This window comes from Myotis myotis, unplaced genomic scaffold (assembly GCF_014108235.1).
Source record: "Myotis myotis isolate mMyoMyo1 unplaced genomic scaffold, mMyoMyo1.p scaffold_m19_p_12, whole genome shotgun sequence".
NCBI classification, from domain to species: Eukaryota; Metazoa; Chordata; class Mammalia; order Chiroptera; family Vespertilionidae; genus Myotis; species Myotis myotis.
The window spans coordinates 67,251,854-67,266,351 of record NW_023416316.1 but is presented as its reverse complement, the minus strand read 5'-3'; the positions used below and the strand labels follow the sequence as shown (position 1 = coordinate 67,266,351).

Below are 14,498 nucleotides of genomic sequence, written 5' to 3'. Positions count from 1 at the left end.
TTTCACAATAATAGTGTGTTTACACTATTTGGGAATCAGTTGTTTTTGGTTGCACAGTGGATCTTTACTGTATGTTTGGGAATCTAGACATGCATAATGTGTGGTTGAAAGGACCAGTGGAAGTTTGGACTAGGGAGAATGAATGCTTTCTCCATCTCAAACACAAGAAGTCATCAAGGTTAGAGGTAAAACTATATCTTAAAGTCTATTTCTGTTTGTATGAGCCAAGTTTCTCCAGGCTTGACTGACTTGAGTGTAAAGAAAAGCATCGACAGTACACCTCAAGCCCCAGGAGCCTCTCTACACTGCAGGTGCAAAAGTCTGCCTGCTTCCAATGCAGGTCATCCTGCCTGCCTCCAACAGCCGGTGTGAAGGCTTATTTCATTTCTTAGGTTCCACATGTAAGTGAAGTCATATGATATTTGTCTTTCTCTGTCTTACTGAGCATAATATAAACAAACGAAACAGAAAAAGACTCATAGATACAAACAACAAACTGAGTGTTGCCAGAAGACAAGGGGTTGAGGGGATGTGCAAAACAGATGAAGGAATTAAGAAGTACAAATTGATAGTTACAAAACAGTCACAAGGGTGTAGAGTCGGGATAATATAGTAATAACATTGTAGTAAGTATGTATGGTACCAGGCGGGTGCTTGAATTATCAAGGGGGTCACTTTGTAAATTATATGATTGTCTAACCACTATGCTCTACACTTGAAACCAATATAAAATAATATTGAATTTCAGAAAACAAAACAAAAAACAAACAAACAAACAAAATACTAGTGTGGCTTCCAGGTCATGGCAGAAGGAAAGAGCAAAACCCTTCATACTGCACACACAAGCACCCACCCACATCCACATTAAACTGACCTATTATGAGAGAACAAAGAAAATCTTGTTGGTAACTGTGACTGTTTGAAAATTAGGGCAAAGCCAAGACCTTTTTCTTTCCTTTTTTTGGCAATCTAATGAAATAGTATACTCTCATTCTACATTCATTTTCTCTCTCTCTCTCTCTCTCTCTCTCTCTCTCTCTCTCTCTCTCTCATCTTCCTCCTCATCTTTCTATGTCCCTTCCTCAACCCTTTCCTCTCTTCCTCCCTCCCTCCCTTTCCTCTTCCTCCAGAGTCCCTTATTGCACCTCTATGACTGTTTCTCAATCTTTTAGTCTCCTACCCTTCACACATCCTTCCTTCTGTCAATATATTTATCTTCTTATCTATGTTTCTTATCTCTGACTGTGTCTTCCATCTCTTTCTCAGTCTTTGTCTTTCTCCCTCTTTGTTCTATTCCCTCTGCTACTCAGAATTCTTTACATTGGTTGGGCAGGAGTCATCAGAACCTCAGGGAATGGGTAAACAATTATGCTAACAAGCTAACAAGCAATTATCAGTGACCAACAGGATTCCAGTCAGGGCAAGGCCATTTCCTTTGTTCCAGCTCCACTTATTGTCATCTTAGGTTAAGCCCCTTATAATTCACCACAGTGATGTCACTGAGAGGGAAGAGGGGTAGAGAGTGGATGTGGAGATTCTGGCTCAAGACAGGGCTTCTCTCTTTAAATTCTTAGAAGTTACTGTTTTTAGTTATTTGATAAGTATTTCTCATAATTTAGGTCCTTAGGCCATGGAGTTCCCAAGGTACTTCTGGAAGGTCTACTGAGTGAAAACTACTTTTTAATGCAAACTGATATACTATTTGTTTTTCCACTGTATCGATAGTTGTACTGATGGTGCAAAGGCATAGGTAAAATTGTTAGAGTCTTACCACAGTTCAAGGTGGTAATACTTATAGTATTTTACTACCATATTTGTAGTTTAAATAAAGGTCAGTTTACTTAAAAGTGTCTTTGATAAAATAGTATAGATAATTATTTTTATAACATCCTCTGAATGAACATGTTTTTAATATTCTGTGTGATGAATGTGAAATATGCATGAAAAAATTTTGATGCAAACTGATGTATATCTCAAGATAAAGGACTTATGTGATTGATTGAGTTGAATGCTGAACTAACCACCTCTTTTGTGTGAATATACTAAAAACTAGTGAATTGTATACTTTTATTAGAGTGGGTTTTATGATATGTGAATTATATTTCAATGAAATTGTTATTAAAAATAGAAGCTTGATACAATAACCATTTATTTGTTCATGATTTGATAATTAGTTCTGGCTCTCTCACCTGGCACCACCTGCCTTTGCTGTTTCCTGGAAGCTGACTAGGATTCCATGGCCCAGGATGGCCTCGCTCTCATATATGACAGTGCAGCTGGTCCTCTGCTGGGCCACTCAGCTCTTCTGCAGGTGGCTTCTCATTCTCCATTAGGCTAGATAGGCTTCGTCATTGCATGGGGCCTCAGGGCAGCAAGTAGAAGCTGCAAGGCCCCATGAGGTCTAATTTAGGGAGTCACAGACTATGAGGTCTAATCTAGAGAGTCACAGATTATAAATTCCAATACAGTCTTTTTGTTGTTGTTAATCCTCACCCAAGGATATATTTTCCATTGATTTTTAGAGAGTGGGAAGGAGGGGGAGAGGCAGAGAGAGAAACGTCGATGTGAGAGAGACGCAGAGATACATCGATTGGTTGCCTCCCACACATGCCCTGGCCGGGGCCTGGGATCAAGCCTACAACATGACCTTGACTGGAATCAAACCCAAGACCCTTCAGTCCATAGGCTATGCTCTAACCACTGAGTCAAACAAGCTAGGCTAGGGCATTCTTTTCTTTTTTTAATCATTTTTTTATTTTTCAATTATAGTTGACATACGATATTAGTTTCAGGTGTACAACCCAGTGATTAGACATTATGTAACTTATTAAGTGATCATCCTGATAAATCTCGCACCCATCTAACATAATACATAGTTATTAGAATATTATTAACTATATTCCCTATGCTGTACTTTACATCCCCATGACTATTTTGTATCTTCCAACTTATACTTCTATATCCCTTCATCTTTTTCAACCATCACCCTAACCTCCCCTTCCATCTGGAAACCATCAAATAATTTGGTGGTGATGAATTCCTTTAGCTTTTTTTTTTAAGGTTCATAGATAGAGGCTTGTTTTATTTATTTATTATTTTTTTCATTTTTTTTTCTTTATTGATTAAGCTATTACATATGTGTCCTTATGGCCCCATTCCTCCCCATTCATTCCCTCACCCCCCCTATTGTCTGTGTCCATTAGTTAGGCTTATATGCATGCATACAAGTCTTTTGGTTGATCTCTCCCTCTTACACCCACCCTCTCCTACCTTCCCTCTGAGGTTTGGCGGTCTGATTGATCTTTCTCTGCCACTGGATCTCTTTTTGTTCATCAGTTTATGTTGTTCATTATAATCCACAAGTGAGTGAGATCATGTGATATTTATCTTTCTCTGACTGACTTATTTCACTTAGCATAATGCTCTCCAGTTCCATCCATGCTGTTGCAAATGGTAAGAATTCCTTCTTTTTACTGCAGCATAGTATTCCGTTGTGTAGATGTACTACAGTTTTTTAATCCACTCATCTGCTGATGGACACTTAGGCTGTTTCCAAATCTTAGCTATGGTTAAGTGCACTGATATGAACATACAGGTGCATATATCCTTTCTGATTGGGAATCACCAGAAATGGGTGAACAGTGTGATCCAGGTTGATGGAGACTCAGATGTGGTGCCTGCCTGCCAGCTCTGTGGGAATGGGCTCAGAAAAGGAACAATGGCCTCTGCCAGCACTTTTGTCTGGAGAAAGCTGCCCCTCCAGGTCTCACTCTGATGGCAGACACTTCATTCCCTTCCCGTATGTCCCTGGTGCCTTTCAAGTTGCTGTTCAAGTGCTGGAACTCACAGGAAGTGAGTCTGAGTATGTCTGTGTATGAGCCCTTTAAAAGGAACTGTCTGGGACTCCAGAGACCTCCTGCTCACTCAACCATAATCCCCACTGATTTTTACAGCAATTAGTTATGGGGACTTATCTTCCCAACATGGGGATCCTGAGCTTGGGGCCTGGTGTAGGGTTGGGACTCCTGTCTCCTTAGGAGGAATTTACGAAGCAGAGATTTACCTCCAAATTTTTTTAAAAATATATTTTATTGCCGAAACCGGTTTGGCTCAGTGGATAGAGCGTCGGCCTGAGGACTGAAAGGTCCCAGGTTCGATTCCGGTCAAGGGCATGTACCTTGGTTGCAGGCGCATCCCCGGTGGGGAGTGTGCAGGAGGCAGCTGGTCGATGTTTCTCTCTCATCGATGTTTCTAACTCTCTATCTCTCTCCCTTCCTCTCTGTAAAAACTCAATAAAATATATTTAAAAAAAAATAAAATATATATATATTATTGATTTTTTTACAGAGAGGAAGGGAGAAGGACATGGGTGTGGGACCAGCCCATTCTGTCCCTCCTACCAGTCTCTACTTGGCTTCTTCTTTATATCTTTAATTACAGGAGTTCTGTTTAGCTAGTTTTCAGGCAGTTTTTAATTATGGTTTTTCTGTAATTTAGTTGTACTTTTTATGTTAACTACTTTTTCATTTAACACAATTTCAATGTGGAAGTGTGATTGACAGTCCAAATGGAATTTTTGAGACTTAGGTATTTGATGTGTATTTCTCCAAAATAAACAAAATTACCTTGTAATGTCAAAGAAAGTAACTATTTTGTATTTCTAGTTGTTGCCAGCTATAAAATTTGAACTTTCTAGTGAAAATTAAAATTTTGAAAATCTTTTGTATGCTCCCATAAGGTTGACAACTTCCCAATACTAAAAAAAAAAATAAAAAAAAATAAAAAAATCTGATGAGACTTGTGCTATTAAATGTTTTTTTTTTTTTTTGGTATTGTGTAATTAAATCTGTCAATAATATGAATATGTGCATATTTGCTCAATTGGACCAGCACTGAGATTGTTATTCACATTTCAGTTCTGTGGCTCACTGGATGTCTACAATTAGCCTCACGTTCATTTCTCCATCAATAAAATGAATCTAGTAGAATTCCTTTTCAGAAAGTCTATGAATATTAAGTGAAATGATATATAAAAATTAACACATTGTAGGACATCAATAAATGTTATCACTCTTTTAATTAATATAAATAATTGTGATAACATACCTGTTTCATGGGATATATTGGAGAGTAGATAATAAATTAAATGGAAAGTATCTCAAAGATAAAGAATATTAGATTCTTCATTTTCCTTCTTCCCATTCTCCAGCATCTCACCTTCAATCTGAAAATAAAATATACATTCTATAACAGAGTGCTTGAGGGAAACAGAAACTATATCTGTTGTTTTCATAAAGAAAATGTAATATAAAGGACAGGTTAAACAGGTGTTAGAGAACTGGAATGGAGAAGGGGGACTTTGAGGGTATATAGAGAGAGTGGGCACCAGGAAACAGGCCCACCCTTAGTGCTTGGGGACCAAAGGAAGAATCAGGGTTACCAGGAACTTGGAAAAGGACCCTGTAGAGCTGAGGTCCACACTTAGTGGGGTGCTGTGCAGCCAGTGCTGGTAACTCAGGAGCGCAGTGGAGAGGCCTTAGGGAGCTCAAACTCAAGAACTCTCGGGAAGGGATGCAAACAGCCTGTTGCTGGCAACTCTGAGAGGGCAGAATGAGCCGGTTCTGGGAGGACTTGGAAAATCTGTAGACAGACTAATTTCTGCTGCCAGGATAAAGGATGATTGTGGAAACAACACTGCCAGCAAATACATGTGAGCGAATAAGCTCCACCCTCCTTGCATCCTGCCTCCCCCAAACCAGCCTCTGGGTGGTGCCCCCATTGCAGAACCTAACAGGAAGTCAGCTGGCAAAGAGAAATGCCTGCAGCAACCCAGCCCTGCAATCTCAGTGCAGAATATAGAAGCTGGGTTTGGGGCTATGAACCAATAGCTTAAACACTGACAAAATTCTTAGCTAACTCCTATTGAGAGGCAAATTAGAATGGACTTCTTTGTTCAAGGAATGTACCTGAAGTAAATTAGCAAGAGGACTTGAGATGTGAGTATTATTGGATGGACCATGTGGACTCATTTTCATATCTAGTTTTTTGGGGAGACTCACTTGTGACATCCAGCACAATTGTAATAACTATTTTTGTAGAAATAGAAATCCAGAAAGCCACCAGGAGAATAAAATAATGAAATTTGTTCTTGAGTGACTAATTTAAAATGGATCCCTATAATATGCCTCCTTAAGCTTGAGATGTTTCACACAATCAGGTTTCAGTATTTTCATTAGTGTGATTCACACAACCAACATTCTATCTATCTATCTATCTATCTATCTATCTATCTATCTATCTATCTATCTATCATCTATCTATCTATCTATCTATCTATCATCATCATCTATCTATTTTAAAGGCTTACGTTGTAAAGAAACCAACATAGCTATTAAAAGAAGAGACTTGGGCTGGTGAAAAAATGTGATTTCATTGTATTTTATGTGATTTCAGTGTAATTTATTTAAATAATTTTGACTTTAAAGTGTGTGTGTGTGTGTGTGTGAGAGAGAGAGAGAGAGAGAGAGAGAGAGAGAGAGAGAGAGAGAGAGAGAGAGAGGTCTAAATATCACTACACTTTTGGAACAGAGCATAATACCTGGTAAATTTATGAATGAGGTTTCCATTTGCTAAATTGTCAAGGCTACTATATTATATGTTTTTCATAATAAAGTTATTAAAGGCAATAAATAAATATGTTTCAATATCATTCCATGGCTTTATTTTATGCATTAATCTTTTAAAATGACATCCACAACATCTTAAAAAGAGACAAGTTATAACATTCAAATTATTTTTCTTTCTCAGACATGCTTGCTGTAACTTGATTGCTCTTGTGCTTTTTTTCTTTATCTAAAGGCTTTAAATCATTGATTACCTGAAAGTATTCAGTTTGATGTGGAAGTTGTTTTATACCCTACTTATTGCTTTCTAATATCTATTTAAGAATACCAATTGGTTTACAAAAGCAAATATAATGAAATTAATAATCTGAAAATGCTAGCAATAGTGCCATCAAGGATGGATGGCATACATTGGATGGGGTTGTGAATCTGCCGCCTGGAAATACATTTGGGATTATTTTTTCAGAATCAGATCAAAAGCAGCCAGATGGAAAATGACATAAGGACCTTGAGATAAGCACTATTGGAAGAAGCTAAGTTTTCTCCCATGTTCACAAGCACTTTTGTTCTATTTCATTTAGGGAATCCTTTGGAGATGCTCTCAAGATGTAGAACCCTTATATGTGAAGTAATCCACATGAAGTTGCAGCATCCACATTGAAGTCACTTCATGTTACGGTAGGATGAAATTCTTCTTAATATGTTTGCCTGTGGAAAATGTGATGAGAAGTGTGTGTGTAAATAAAATTATGAAGGTTTACAACCCAATACATAAGTTTGAGATTCAAAGACAACTTTTTTCATGGTTTTGCAATGATTATGTTATGGATCCGTAAGAGGGCTGGGTACAATAGGGAACTCAAATGTGTTACTATTAATGTCCTATGATAGTATTTACATTATATTAGTCAATAGGTCAACACACAGCTGGAGGAGGTAAGTACTGTCTTCGCAGTACCATTGTTTAAAACAGAGTTCAGAGAAATTAAAACCTTATCCAGGGTCTCAAAGCTAATAAGTGGAACAAGAGCAATTTAACTCTAAGCTCTACTATTTCTGCTGTCATGTGACAGGTGAGGAGCCGAAGAATTAACATAGGCCGAGGGCAAGACCCTTAAGTTTAAACTGGCATTTAGAAAAGGGTCATAATTGCCTTCCCTCACACAGAAAATCAAAGTGAAGAAATTGTCTTTATACTTTCACTGCTTTTGAAAAGAGTTCTGTAAGCCTTGACTAGTTAAGAGATAACAGTGTTTCAAAGAAATTGAAAGTTATAGAAAAGCTAACAAGAAATCTGCGCTGTAATTTCCCCATTCACCTTTGCTATGAAATGAAAATCTGTAGTAGTCTTCCTAATGCAATACCCTGCCCTGGCTGATGATATACTTTATTGAAAATAGTGCTAATCCTTCCTTCACAGCTAACTGGTACACAACTCAAGAAATTTGACTTTCGTTTCCCTTTTCTGTTACTTGTACCATGAGGTTGCTGCAAGATTCCACTGAAATAAGAGATAATAGATGGAAAGCACATAAAATTCTTTCTGGCACCTAGTACATGTTCAATAAATAGAAGCCGTATCAAAGACCTTATGAAGTAACAGGTATTAAAATATAAGCCATTATTTGGCTATAGGTATATCCATGAAAATGCGTAATTAAATAAACGCTTATGTGAAATACGATATCATGTAGAATACATTTGTTTGGGGGAATTGCTGATCGCTGATTGAAAACTTCAGATATTTCAATACATTTTAGGGGATTGGTTTACAGTTGGCAGACCATAGGCTCTTTTATCCTAGAGACTTGGCAATACCACTGGATATTGTGGATCTAGCTGTCATGCCTGAAAATTCTCTCTAACACATATTCCCTAGTGATTGCACACCAGAGACCCACTCTGTCCCCTTGAGTCAGATTCGCTTGGGTTATTCGACAGTGACATCTTGGGAGCCTGTGAAGCGTTCTCTCATGGCTTTCGTGCTACAGAGTCTTGCTTCTGTGTTGGCAATAATCAGCAATATTTCTGTGAAAGCAGGTTCCGTGCCTGCAGTTGAAGATTACATTTTAACTTTCTATGTTGTGTAAAGGGGGAAAAAAGCTAACTTTCATTGTGAATTTCTGAGAAGAAGCCTTCAGTCACCTTCAGTTCCAATGTGAGGTTCATTTCTTTCTTATTTTTAATGGTGGAGTAAATGCGTGTAAGATTAATGAATGCGATGAAGATATTAGGCTGGAATCGCCAACATAAATAGACAACGGTTCCCCCCACAGCACTTTGGGACGGGAATCTAGGCCCTTCTTTATTTCAGCTATTTTGAATTAGTTCACATTCTTAAAACAACTGCAAACTTGTCTATGTCCCTCCTATACTGCATTACTTTTTAATTCAAGAGTTTTGTGCAGAAGATATTAACAACTCTAAATTTCCACTTTACATCCAGTTTTGGGTTGAGTTAAAAAGTTATGTTGTTTCTTGACAATAAAATTCTAGTCACTTAGGGCCTCATTTCTCTTTGCTGTTTCTCTGTAATAACCCTGTATTTGCTTCATGCCTTACTAACGCTAAGATAGTGAATTACTTCTTTTAAATCTCAGTAATCTCATCATAAGATGAGGATTATAAACAGTTACATTGCAGACATTTAAGGATTACAGAAAATATGTGTAAATCACCTACTTCTTAGACTATCACTAATGATCTTATATTGTAGCTCTATATCTAGATCTGCGAGTAGGTTTGATAATATGTGAATCCCCAAAGCTCCTTGGAATCTTTCAGAATAAGGACAAAATTGTTTCAAAAGTTTGGATGTCTTATGAAGGGGTGTTGTTATGGGAAGCCTCAACTTGGACATAAGTGCCTAAACCAGGAAAATACACTTTTTATTTTCTAATGATCAGGCCAAGGTAACTAGGTTTGTTTATATGGCAATGTGCCTTTATCATGAGCTTTTTCATATTTGTATCTCTAGGCCAAATATTTCCGAAGCTTAAAGGGTTTACAAACCTGGAAAGTTTATAAAATACATAGAGTACAAGATGTTTTCCTCAGGATCTTGCTCAGGACAGGTTGGGCTTGGGTCCTAAGTGTCCACATGTTATATGTAATTATTTACAACAGAAACAATTCTGGTATACACCACTAACTGGGGCTTAATATTATTTTCCTTGAAGCTTTAAGTTTTACACAATCTATTCCTGGAGGTTTATTATTATAGATCAAATTGAACCACTTCAGTATCTGTTAAGATAAATAATTAAAAAAAACCCAGATATGCTTCAATAATTTGGCAACAGAGTGGCTTTGCAAAGATTTTTTTTTATCCCTTGAACATATAAGAAGTTAATAGAACAAATAAGTAGAAATAAATACCATCCTAGCTAATAACAGGAGTTCTGGTTTGGTTAATGCTTATTGAATACCTAATAATTGGTTTATTTCATGTGCATTAATTTAGCAAATATTCATTCTAGTTCTTTTTAGTAGTTTGTATCCCCATTCTACAGATTAATGAAAGTATCTTTATAGAAGTCTGTTGAGTAAGACTCCCTCCACGGTCTGCGTGGAGTAGGGTTCGGTATCTGAAAGAGGAGCCGCACAACAAATGAGAGAAAAAGACACGAGATAATTTTGCAATATTGGGGGACCAGGCGGCCAAGTCCCGAAGGACTTCTTCCGTGCTCAGGCCTCACCAAGCTTTTATTGATCTGGGATGCACCCATAGCATAGCCCTTAGGCAGGTGACCCCCTAGTAACAAGTAGACTAGCCCATCAGCAAGGATTTACATAATAATAAATGGGGGAGTAGTTTCAGCTACCACTGTCTGGACAAACAGAGGTGGTGCCTAGCTCTGAGCTTTGCTAGGGCTTCAAAGGCACCCAGCCTTCGGGGGGTTTCGGGGAGTTCTCTGTCTATGCTTATCAGATAGTGAAGGCAATAAACAGTTTCACACAGAAGTCAGGGGTTCAACAAGTTATAAAGTTATGGAATGACAGGGAGAGGACTTAATCTTGGCACCAAGTTGGTATGCCACTGGTACAGCTGCTACCTAATCCTAGGATAACTCAATTTCCCAGCCATGAAAGGTTTTATTTTATGGCAGCCAATAGCATAAGCACATATGGGGACAATCAGCCTGCATTTGTTTTGTTTAAGCTCTTAAACACTTAATTTACCATCACCTTTGAAGTTAGATTTTGAAAGGCATCAGTAGCTTATGGCTATTTTATCTGCTTTGCAAGGCTATTCAGAAATTTTCTGAATAAATGTATCAAGTATCTTCTGCAAATTCTTGTTGTTTTTCGCCGATGTGCTTGTTGATTTTCATGAGTTCTGTTGTGTTTGAATATCCTCTCTCAGTTAAATAAACTATGGGAGTTTTCCCCCAGCTCAATACCTGGTAATATATATATATATATATATATATATATATACTATTAATAATTAATATTAATATTATTAATAACATTATTAATGATATTATATAATATTAATAATATTTTATATATATAATTTGTATCTAGGTTCAGCTATGTGTCCAAGTTCTACCCAATGAAGTCTGAGCTACAATAATTTGTGCCATTTCTAGGTCACATCCTTAAAGGTTCTATGAATATGCTTCTCCTCTTCTTCCTCTAGTAACTTGGAAAATAATTGTGGATGGGATGTCCCCGCGAGTCATCTTATATCTTACAGACAAGGACAGCTGTCTAAAGATAAAAGAACAACGTAGAAGCAGTCTGGCTTCTTGGCTTAATTTATAGAGCAAAACAGTCGCGATTGCTTCCTGCTGAATGTTATGTGAAAGATAAATCAGTTTGATTTGCTTAGCCATGGCAACTAAGCCATTTTACATGACAGAATATACACCCTAATGAATTAATGCATTCTTCCATAAATGCATTAGCCATGAATGCCCTGAATTCTGTGACCCTTTGAGAAGTCAATCTTAGCCTGGAAAGAAGCACAAGGCCCTTAAATAAAGGACACTACGACAGTTATCTGGCTGTTGTCTATCTAGGCTTTGAAGCATCTCACCTTGCTCATCTTACTTTTCATACTATTCTCCTGACCATCTTCTTTTGGCCCTGTTTTCCTTTTAGTGTGTCCTCTTTCAGAGTAGTACATAAATGTGTTACTTTTTACCTCTTCTTGCTACAGCATTTATCTTTCATGCATTCACAGTGTGAAGAAGGCAAATCTTAGATAACAGGAATAATGAACCCTGAGATGAACTTCAGTGTAGTGGTGCTGCTTAAAAACGTTCCAAGTAAACTTAAAAAAACACATCAGGTTATCCAAATAAAATTTTCCTACAGACTACATTAAGTAGACTTCTTAACTTCTGATACCTAGATAACAATGTCCAAATCCACACAACTTATGAGATTTTCTTCATTGTTTCTTCTCTTCACTCAATCCCTCACCTGGTCCTCATTTGCATCCAGGACAAAACTAAATTTTGTTTTCACATTAATTATGTACCTTTGAATCTTTAGTTTAGAGATTTTAAATATATAGTTAATCTGTAGCCAAAGAATGTCTTAATGCCTTATGGATGCAGTGTTCTCCTAGCTCCATAATCTACTCTTGAGTTATGCTGTAGCTGCAATTCCACTATAGAGCATGCTCCCTACCAAACTACTGGTTTGACTACTATATTGGCACTCTGGGACCCAACCTGACTTCCTTTTGCTCTTTATTTTGCCTCTTAATAATGCAGTGTTTGCATCTTCTGACTAGCAGAGTGCATGCTTAAAATACGTGCCTTAAACTATCTCATGGTTGGTTGACAACTACAATGGCAGTCTTTTATTATTCTCTGTCACTCCCTTGATGCTTCTTCTGTTTCTGAGCATATTTGTTGGTGCTTTCAACTTAATGGTCTACACACAGCATTGCATTTATTTTTATTTTTAAATATATTTTTATTGTTGATAGTATTATAGATATCTCTCATTTCCCACCTCCTTTACCCCCTCCTCTCAGCCACACCCCCAGGTCTTTACTACCCTATTGCCCGTGTCCATGGGCTATGCATATAAGTTTATAAGTTCTTTGGTTTATGTCTTCTCATCCACCAACCCCTTATTGAGATATGTCAGTCTGTTCCATGCCTTTGTGCTTTGGGTCTTATTTTGTTGGTCAATTAATTTTGTTCATTAGATTCCACAAATAAGTGAGATCATGTGATATCTGTCTTTCTCAGATTGGCTTACTTCACATAGCATAATATTTTCACAGTATTTCCTTTAAATCCCCGAAAGCACTGAGGTAAGTATAATGACCGCACTTTAATCACTGACTCAGCAAACACTTGCTAAGCATTTCTTTTTGGTCAGGCATTGTTTCAGGCAACTGGGGGAGGAAGATTACCAATAAGCCCTCTAGTTGCTCACTCTCAAATAGGGAAGATAAATGAAATGTGTGTGTGTTTTTTTAAATCTTCTAAGTGAAATAGTATAAAACTTAAGTCTTAGGAGCAAGGATCAGAGAAAAGTGCTCAGTTTTCTTGGAGAGGGAAGGAGGATATGTTTCATGGAGATTCTACCTCAATTCAATGTGAGAAGAAAAGGAGGCAGATTCTGGCATATTGGATGATTGTTTTCATAATATCATAGATAGTTGATGGCAGAACAGAGATAGGGATTCACACAGGTACTTCTGATGTAACAGCCCATGCCATCAGCAATTCTTGCTGCAGGGTTCTTTAGTTTTTTACTATTTCTGCAATTGAATGTTATTCACAAGTTTGTACTCCCTGCCTCCACCAGTATTCCTCTCGCCTCTCAGTTATAGTTATACTATAATTAATGGTGGAGATAATTTACAAAGTTAGGCTTTTTCAAGGAAATAACATCCAGAGATCTTCAGCTTCCATATGTACTCTTAGCTAAGAAGGTCCAAATGAGATTCCACTTATGACCTCTCAGTTCTAGGTTCCCCACCTCTTTCACAATCCCTTCTCTCTCACTTTACAAAACAAAGGTGTGCTTCGCATTCTTCTCCTACTTCCCAGGGTATGCCATCTTGGGGTTAAAAACCTCAGTGAAAATCAGCTAAGGGAAGATTTAAGAATAAGGTGCAGCTCCCACAGGGATAGGTCCAGGAAAGCAAATCTAAGTAGATCTGGGAAGAAATAAAGGGGAAACACCTTATTTATTCAGGTGGCAAGCTTATGGCAATGCTACTGTCTTCAAATATCTGCTGTATACCACTCGATCAGTCATCTATTCCTCCACTCCTACCTTCTTTCAGACTCCCTCTTGAAGTTGGAAGCCTCAAATATCTACATACCCAAGGTTTGGTTTTAAGGACGATATATTTATAGACTATAATAAGCCAGACATTATATGATTTAGAACTATACAAATACATGCTAAATTTGTGTTTTATGTCAACTTTGAAAAAGTTAGGGGTGTGTGTGGGGGGAGCGAAGAGGTGGGAGTAAATACATATGAAGACCTCCAACTAAGTATGGTTGTTTTTTGAAAAGCTGCTCAGGGAGGGTAGGAGGAGACATATCCCCAAGTCTCCATCATTCCCCAGGCTTCCTACCGCCAAGCATTTTCAGTTTATTCTTGATGTTATTGGATATCTGCCTTTTGGATAACTCAAACATTAGTGTCAAACCTTTGAAAATAACTACCACCCAAATATTTTGCAATGCCATTATTCTCTAGTTAAGTTTACCATCACATTTTACTTATATATAGACCATTAATTTTATAAGTTAAAAAATTGATGCATATAAAAGGTTTCAGGGCTTTTATATTAAATGAATAAATGGATGAAAGATTTATCCTAATTGTAAAAAGCAAAATGATGAGTTTTAAATCTTTCTTGAGAACATGAGTACAATTATACTA

The 14,498-nt window shown here is 37.4% G+C and overlaps 1 long non-coding RNA gene across 1 annotated transcript in view; it reads left to right on the top strand.

The window, feature by feature from the left end:
• The window catches only part of LOC118667613, a 456,871-nt gene that overhangs the window by 255,214 nt on the left and 187,159 nt on the right, over positions 1-14,498 (top strand). The window contains exon 2 of the long non-coding RNA XR_004971337.1: positions 7,205-7,301. This is a non-coding gene — a long non-coding RNA (uncharacterized LOC118667613). The remainder of the gene's footprint in view (positions 1-7,204; positions 7,302-14,498) is intronic.